This window comes from Sinohyriopsis cumingii, chromosome 1 (genome assembly GCF_028554795.1).
Source record: "Sinohyriopsis cumingii isolate HCF-2022 chromosome 1, ASM2855479v2, whole genome shotgun sequence".
Lineage (NCBI taxonomy): Eukaryota > Metazoa > Mollusca > Bivalvia > Unionida > Unionidae > Sinohyriopsis > Sinohyriopsis cumingii.
Window position 1 is genome coordinate 114,894,896 of NC_142961.1, and position 9,265 is coordinate 114,904,160.

Consider the following 9,265-nt stretch of genomic DNA (forward strand, 5'->3'; position numbering starts at 1 on the left):
TCCGCACATGCAGCATGTTTCCCATGCACCCACATACCACTCCGTCAAGATACCAGCCAGGGCTCTTATGTTTACTCCCTCGTTGTCGCCAAAGTGAACTACTCTCATTCTTTCAGGCAGGCGGCTTCCCCCACTGAAGCAATACAGCAGCAGTGCTCGAAAACTACGGCTACAACATAGTCATTTCAGGGCTGGTGGCTCAGTAGTCTCCATTCCAAATGGCACCTCATGGCCGAACGTGGTCGCTAGAGTCTACTGCTCACCGTTGTTCACTGGTCGACGTATCCAACCCGAATGAATCAATGAATGGATATGTTAATGATGTTGGAATGAAATATATTTTCGCTTGCTAGTTAGAAGTTATGATACGATTCGAAAATGTTATCACCCCCTCCGTCGCAATTCCGATTGGGTCTCTCTTTCACAATGTCCTTCTCGCTGTCTGTCCACGTGGGGACGGATTTAGAACAGGCCCCGGTCCCTCGAGGTTCCTCTGATCTTGGACAAAGCTTTAAAACCAGGGTGGGAAGTCGCTCGATCTAACGCCTAAGCTGATTCAAGATGCCGTGTCCTCTCACTGGTCATGATAGCATTGCGTAAGAGTTTAACTCTAGCCTGCTTACTGGACATTTTTATGATTTCGATAATTCTGTTACATTATGACTTGACTTCACTTTATTTTAATTCTAGTCGTTATAACGGTAGGTATCTGGCATGGTGTATACAGTATACATATACCAGATTTTTTACATTTACCTGAGCGAGAGAGGCCGCTCAGGGTGGCCTAGTGATTAGAGCGTGGGCAACGATTGCGGGATGTCTTGGGTTCGAGGCCCAGCCGAGTCATAACAAAGACTTGTAAAAAAAACATGGTACTAACAGCTGACTCGCTTGGCGCTCAGCATTAATAGGATATTGTTAGGACTGGTCGGCCTGGTGTCAGGATAATGTGACTGGGTGGGACATCATGCTACGTGTCTGCGGCATGATACCCCGATTCTATCACCATAAACTTCCACACTGCAGATATCGTAGCGATATGACTGAACAATTGTTAAAGTTAGGTTAAAAATTCAAATCACAAACACACACACCTGAGCGAGAGTCTGCGCCACACCACTGCATCTCTTCCTGTACATTAGCCTGCTCTTACTCCTTGAAAAGAATTATCTTGACACTTTCGGTCCACCTAGGCTATTTCTGCGAGAGAAAAATATGTCTGAGGTATTAACTTCTAAGCTGTGGGATGGATTTGACAATGCACTTGCCGTTGACCACATTTGTCCAAAACAAATATACGCGCAGACGGCACAAGGTATTATCCGAAATAGGTAAGTTAAGAATAGTTTAATCATTCCCAGATGGATTGAAATCGTGCCAAGATTGACTTTGATTTATATTCGAAATGGATTTGAAGCTAAGTATAGGCTGTTTGACCTTAGGGAATGCAGTTGTTTCTGTGGTGTAGCGGTTATCACATCTGCCTAACACGCAGAAGGTCATTGGTTCGAGCCTCACCGGAAACGTTAAGAAAAAAAAAACATTTTGTTTGTGTCGGGGTATACATTTTTCCAGGCGTTTCTCGTTTACTATCTCAGTGAAAAGTAGACGGGAAAGTCAATAATTCACTTTTAGCCATTTCCTCTATCAGATTCATAGGTACAATGTCTTATAAACTAAAATGCATCTCCATGCCTGGAATGAAATTTCTCTACAGGGTAGACAAACCGGGTCAGAACTCTGGTAGAAGAACTAGCTCGCGTTTCAAGTCGCCAAAGACGACATTGCAATGTATTAAATGAAAAATGCACAAATATCATTAGTAGACATAATTCTACACAATATTTCATGAACGTAAGAATGTTTCCATTCTCTTTCTATCTACCTTAAGGTCGTTTCCAAATGTACACGGTTATTTTAAGATGTTTATCTATTATTCTTTCTGTCAAATGTCGGAAAGTTGTTAACATATATATTATATTCATTTTATTCCCTTATTAATTACACTTCATTCTTTCTTCTTTTGCATTTGAGTTGTGCATCTCATCTTTGTACATACTTTATTACATAGACAATAACACTCGCTAACTGGGTTGATCCGTGTTAAATAAGTCTCGTCTCAGACCAGAATCAATTTTCTTCTATTTTATAAAGAAGCATTCAGCAGTATGCCGCTTCTACCATAACTGATCTAACGCTTCTTTGCCACATATTAATTCACCTTATTTCAAGAAATCCTGCACGGGATCGGCTCGTTTTATTCGTGTTCCTAATGTAAACGAGCTAAGTAGATGAGGTGATCAAGCAGCGTCTACATGACCAAAGAACAGTAAATTTTACGATCAATTTACAAGTTACAGTGCCCATGAAACGGCAAGCAGAGGTAACAATTAAATTTTCATAAAATAAATTGCATAGTCTACCAATTCATAATTATTAAAATGAGTACTTCACCAAATAAGCCAGTAGTAAACAGATCATACAAACACTGAATCTGGTTGACCTCAGCGAGGACTGAAGTGTAACTGTAGTTTTAGGTCTCACTGTCCCCAGATCTGTATTGGTATGAAGTGAGGCCTAAGATCCGATCTCACCTATTCAGAAAACCTACAAATATTTCAGACAGATGTAAGAGGTTACAAGCATCATACCACACTTTGCTCAGCCTGCGCCAACCTTTGGAATTTGTAAAATGTGGTCTTCAGTGGCGAGTGCAATGTTCAATTCATTTCTATTGGCGGGGGGCGGGGGGGGAGGTAGGACACGAATAAGCTAGCTGCACAAAATAACATATATACCGTGTCCAAAATGCAAGATATATGTCTCTAATTAAATAAATACAACACTAAAGGAATCTATCCAATACAGACTCTACATTTTTATGATTTTAAGAATTCTGTTACGGTAAATCGTGTTTGCACTTTGGGTTAATTCTAACCGTTAGAACGGTAGGTCTCTGTTCATAGTCTATACAGTATATATGTACTAAAGATTTTATTTTAGATGAACGAGAGACTGCGCCATACCCTTTCGTCCTTTCCTGTATATTAGTCTGCTCCTTCTCCTAAAAATAGCATTCCTTTCACACATTCGGTCCACCTCGGCAACTTCTGCGAAAGTAAAATATGCCTCCAAGTTGCCAGTAAGATTTGACAATGCACATGCCGTTGACCACATTTTTCCGAACAAAAGATATGCGCAAGGTATTGTCTGAAATTTGTAAGTTATGAAGAAATTAATCTTTCTCAGCTAGATTGGAATTGTGTCAAGACTGAAGTTAATCAGCATTCAGAGTGGAGAAGAAGCTAGGTATAGGCTCGTTGATCAATACAGGTTCAGTTGTTTCTGTGGTGTAGTGGTTATCACATCTGCCTAACACGCAGAAGGTCCTGAGTTCGAGCCTCAGCAGAAACATTATATTTTGTTTGATTCTTTTGGACGTTTAATCACTGCTTTTATCACATGAAAAATACGCTGGGTTGGCCACGATTCACTATTAGCCATTTCCTCTTCCGGTTTATTAGGGAATTTTATTACATAACCTTATAAAATTCTCAAGGCATCGACACGAAATTTCTCCACAGAATAGATAAAACGGGTCAGGATTATGGACGATAAACTAGATCAAGTTTCAAATCCAGAATAACAACACTGCTATGTATCAAATGGCAAATACACACATAACATTAGTAGACAAAATTCTACACAAAATTTCAGGATCCTAAGAAAGATTTTATGATATTTTAAGATCATTTTTATAGGTATAATGTTATTTTAATCTGTCTATCTATGTATCTTTCTACGAGATTTAGGAAAGTCGTTTACACATAATCTATTCTTACGTGTTTAAGCTCGAATAAACGGTAACACAAGAAAGAGTGAAAACCACAAGCTTTGAAACAATGTAAGAATTTTTTTAATAAAATAACTGTAGTCCGATGCCTCTCTTCTCCCAAATCTGTATTGGTATGTAGTGTGACATAAGATTCGACATCTCCTGTTCAGAAAACCTGCAAATATTTCATATAGATATCTCCGTAACATACAGTAGCGAAGTAACGGAATGGGCGGGTGGGGGGGGAGGGAGGTCGCCACAGCGCCAAAGGTCTTGGGTCGCGAAAATATCTTTACATTTAGATCATCTTCCTCGTCCCAGGCGTTATTTACTGTACGTACACCACTCGCAACATATCAGTACACATATCGATTGTTTCTATATACTTACAGGAATTCTCTTGGCTCTTAAATTGGTATTCATTAGCCACCATTTCACTTATCATTCCCCGAGACTTTTGAAGAACTTTAGTTTTGGAAGAATATTAAAGAATTTTATTCAATATATCTTTCCATCCAGTTCTCTAATGATTGCAGGCATCGATGTTTTTGCAAATATAACCAGGATCTGACCCATTCGGAAGTTGTAGCTTACCCAGAATCTCGCAATGTATTCATCTGGCCCAAATACAATCTAGCTTAAATTAGGTAATGGATGTCGACTCTGACTGTTCTGCTAGTCTCACTTCCGTCTCCCTTCTTAGAGATTCGGGACTCACTGAACCAGAAGTTCGGTCACTCAAAAGGATTCCTTTACGAATCATTGTCTTTCCTTAGAATCTCCTCTCTACGTTTTACCGCTAAATTACGTGTGACTTTCTCGAAGTAAACCTTATCTGCTCAGCAATCTTCCCAGGAGAACTAAATTTTCGCTTTTGGATTGATTATTTGGATTAGAGAGGCCATCGCACAATTGTTCATGTGCCTCTTGTTTATTCCTGCACGAAGGATGATAATTGTTCCTGGGGGAAGGAATGAGAGCTACATCCCCCAGGCGTTTATGTGCTAACAGAGCACTGTTAATTTTAGCCTCGGGTCGTAGGACAGTAAGTAAGTCCTTAACGACCGGAACAACGGGATTTCATGAGTGAGAATAGACCCAACACACACTCATGTTAAATAAATGGATGTCAGGCTGCTATCGACTAGTCCATGTGCCTACAAAAGCAGTATGTGACGCCAGTTGAGATTGGTTGCCACTATGACGTCACATCGGGACACCTGCATTTGACGGGTCGAAATGGTTCCACAAGTCCGTCATGGAAGAGGAGGTCCAGGAGAAACAAGGGAGGAATGGTACCCGGCAGCAGGCGCAAACACACATACCCCTGAAACGCCAGCCCGTACTTAAGTAAATTTACTCCAGTTATTTAAATGGACAATAACAATTCCAATATTGTGTTAGCCACCTGTGCAATTAGTCAAATCAATAATAGTTATTAATTTTCCTACATCATTCTATTTCAAGCTGGAATTTTGTGTACAAACTGTACGTCAAGAAACGCTCAAGAAATACCAGTCAACTAAGTCAAAATGACTAATAATATTTAGTATCACGCTTAAATGTCAAAATAATAGTGAACATGTTTTGTTGGTGGTATCGAAATGGTCAAATTAGGGTTTAAAATAGAGATATTATAAAAAGTGGTTTCCCAACCAAAATGGAAACCATGTAATTCACTTTGGCAATTTTGGCAGGTAGCTCAACCTTTTCCACATCGAGATAAAACCGGTGGTCATCAGAAGTAAGTCAGCACCTGGTTACAGCGCTGCCATCGTCAGTCAACCATAAGTCATCCGGCTCCACTCTTCAAGTCCCTAACAAACTCGTTTGAGGGTCCACCTTACCATTGGACTGCTAACATCCCAGCTGGTATTTGGCTTGCATACTGCAGAGTAAATTTCCCGTTTTAACTTCAGCAGTACTCTCCTCTATTATACAATAGAAGGAGATTCGATGATATGCAGGTATTACCGGACTTCTGTCTTTCTTCTTCCCCAATTATGTGGCTCCCTGTGTCCGCACATGCAGCATGTTTCCCATGCACCCACATACCACTCCGTCAAGATACCAGCCAGGGCTCTTATGTTTACTCCCTCGTTGTCGCCAAAGTGAACTACTCTCATTCTTTCAGGCAGGCGGCTTCCCCCACTGAAGCAATACAGCAGCAGTGCTCGAAAACTACGGCTACAACATAGTCATTTCAGGGCTGGTGGCTCAGTAGTCTCCATTCCAAATGGCACCTCATGGCCGAACGTGGTCGCTAGAGTCTACTGCTCACCGTTGTTCACTGGTCGACGTATCCAACCCGAATGAATCAATGAATGGATATGTTAATGATGTTGGAATGAAATATATTTTCGCTTGCTAGTTAGAAGTTATGATACGATTCGAAAATGTTATCACCCCCTCCGTCGCAATTCCGATTGGGTCTCTCTTTCACAATGTCCTTCTCGCTGTCTGTCCACGTGGGGACGGATTTAGAACAGGCCCCGGTCCCTCGAGGTTCCTCTGATCTTGGACAAAGCTTTAAAACCAGGGTGGGAAGTCGCTCGATCTAACGCCTAAGCTGATTCAAGATGCCGTGTCCTCTCACTGGTCATGATAGCATTGCGTAAGAGTTTAACTCTAGCCTGCTTACTGGACATTTTTATGATTTCGATAATTCTGTTACATTATGACTTGACTTCACTTTATTTTAATTCTAGTCGTTATAACGGTAGGTATCTGGCATGGTGTATACAGTATACATATACCAGATTTTTTACATTTACCTGAGCGAGAGAGGCCGCTCAGGGTGGCCTAGTGATTAGAGCGTGGGCAACGATTGCGGGATGTCTTGGGTTCGAGGCCCAGCCGAGTCATAACAAAGACTTGTAAAAAAAACATGGTACTAACAGCTGACTCGCTTGGCGCTCAGCATTAATAGGATATTGTTAGGACTGGTCGGCCTGGTGTCAGGATAATGTGACTGGGTGGGACATCATGCTACGTGTCTGCGGCATGATACCCCGATTCTATCACCATAAACTGCCACACTGCAGATATCGTAGCGATATGACTGAACAATTGTTAAAGTTAGGTTAAAAATTCAAATCACAAACACACACACCTGAGCGAGAGTCTGCGCCACACCACTGCATCTCTTCCTGTACATTAGCCTGCTCTTACTCCTTGAAAAGAATTATCTTGACACTTTCGGTCCACCTAGGCTATTTCTGCGAGAGAAAAATATGTCTGAGGTATTAACTTCTAAGCTGTGGGATGGATTTGACAATGCACTTGCCGTTGACCACATTTGTCCAAAACAAATATACGCGCAGACGGCACAAGGTATTATCCGAAATAGGTAAGTTAAGAATAGTTTAATCATTCCCAGATGGATTGAAATCGTGCCAAGATTGACTTTGATTTATATTCGAAATGGATTTGAAGCTAGGTATAGGCTGTTTGACCTTAGGTAATGCAGTTGTTTCTGTGGTGTAGCGGTTATCACATCTGCCTAACACGCAGAAGGTCATTGGTTCGAGCCTCACCGGAAACGTTAAGAAAAAAAAAACATTTTGTTTGTGTCGGGGTATACATTTTTCCAGGCGTTTCTCGTTTACTATCTCAGTGAAAAGTAGACGGGAAAGTCAATAATTCACTTTTAGCCATTTCCTCTATCAGATTCATAGGTACAATGTCTTATAAACTAAAATGCATCTCCATGCCTGGAATGAAATTTCTCTACAGGGTAGACAAACCGGGTCAGAACTCTGGTAGAAGAACTAGCTCGCGTTTCAAGTCGCCAAAGACGACATTGCAATGTATTAAATGAAAAATGCACAAATATCATTAGTAGACATAATTCTACACAAGATTTCATGAACGTAAGAATGTTTCCATTCTCTTTCTATCTACCTTAAGGTCGTTTCCAAATGTACACGGTTATTTTAAGATGTTTATCTATTATTCTTTCTGTCAAATGTCGGAAAGTTGTTAACATATATATTATATTCATTTTATTCCCTTATTAATTACACTTCATTCTTTCTTCTTTTGCATTTGAGTTGTGCATCTCATCTTTGTACATACTTTATTACATAGACAATAACACTCGCTAACTGGGTTGATCCGTGTTAAATAAGTCTCGTCTCAGACCAGAATCAATTTTCTTCTATTTTATAAAGAAGCATTCAGCAGTATGCCGCTTCTACCATAACTGATCTAACGCTTCTTTGCCACATATTAATTCACCTTATTTCAAGAAATCCTGCACGGGATCGGCTCGTTTTATTCGTGTTCCTAATGTAAACGAGCTAAGTAGATGAGGTGATCAAGCAGCGTCTACATGACCAAAGAACAGTAAATTTTACGATCAATTTACAAGTTACAGTGCCCATGAAACGGCAAGCAGAGGTAACAATTAAATTTTCATAAAATAAATTGCATAGTCTACCAATTCATAATTATTAAAATGAGTACTTCACCAAATAAGCCAGTAGTAAACAGATCATACAAACACTGAATCTGGTTGACCTCAGCGAGGACTGAAGTGTAACTGTAGTTTTAGGTCTCACTGTCCCCAGATCTGTATTGGTATGAAGTGAGGCCTAAGATCCGATCTCACCTATTCAGAAAACCTACAAATATTTCAGACAGATGTAAGAGGTTACAAGCATCATACCACACTTTGCTCAGCCTGCGCCAACCTTTGGAATTTGTAAAATGTGGTCTTCAGTGGCGAGTGCAATGTTCAATTCATTTTTAATGGCGGGGGGCGGGGGGGGGGGGAGGACACGAATAAGCTAGCTTCACAAAATAACATATATACCGTGTCCAAAATGCAAGATATGTCTCTAATTAAATAAATACAACACTAAAGGAATCTATCCAATACAGACTCTACATTTTTATGATTTTAAGAATTCTGTTACGGTAAATCGTGTTTGCACTTTGGGTTAATTCTAACCGTTAGAACGGTAGGTCTCTGTTCATAGTCTATACAGTATATATGTACTAAAGATTTTATTTTAGATGAACGAGAGACTGCGCCATACCCTTTCGTCCTTTCCTGTATATTAGTCTGCTCCTTCTCCTAAAAATGGCATTCCTTTCACACATTCGGTCCACCTCGGCAACTTCTGCGAAAGTAAAATATGCCTCCAAGTTGCCAGTAAGATTTGACAATGCACTTGCCGTTGACCACATTTTTCCGAACAAAAGATATGCGCAAGGTATTGTCTGAAATTTGTAAGTTATGAAGAAATTAATCTTTCTCAGCTAGATTGGAATTGTGTCAAGACTGAAGTTAATCAGCATTCAGAGTGGAGAAGAAGCTAGGTATAGGCTCGTTGATCAATACAGGTTCAGTTGTTTCTGTGGTGTAGTGGTTATCACATCTGCCTAACACGCAGAAGGTCCTGAGTTCGAGCCTCAGCAGAAACA

General features: G+C 40.3%; 2 non-coding genes across 2 annotated transcripts; both read left to right on the top strand.

Annotated features, from left to right (window-relative positions):
• The first annotated feature begins 3,341 nt into the window (after positions 1–3,341).
• Trnav-aac (transfer RNA valine (anticodon AAC)) lies at positions 3,342–3,414 on the top strand. Its single transcript has one exon. It is a non-coding gene; the product is annotated as a tRNA-Val (tRNA).
• Positions 3,415–9,192: 5,778 nt separating this feature from the next.
• Trnav-aac (transfer RNA valine (anticodon AAC)) lies at positions 9,193–9,265 on the top strand. Its single transcript has one exon. It is a non-coding gene; the product is annotated as a tRNA-Val (tRNA).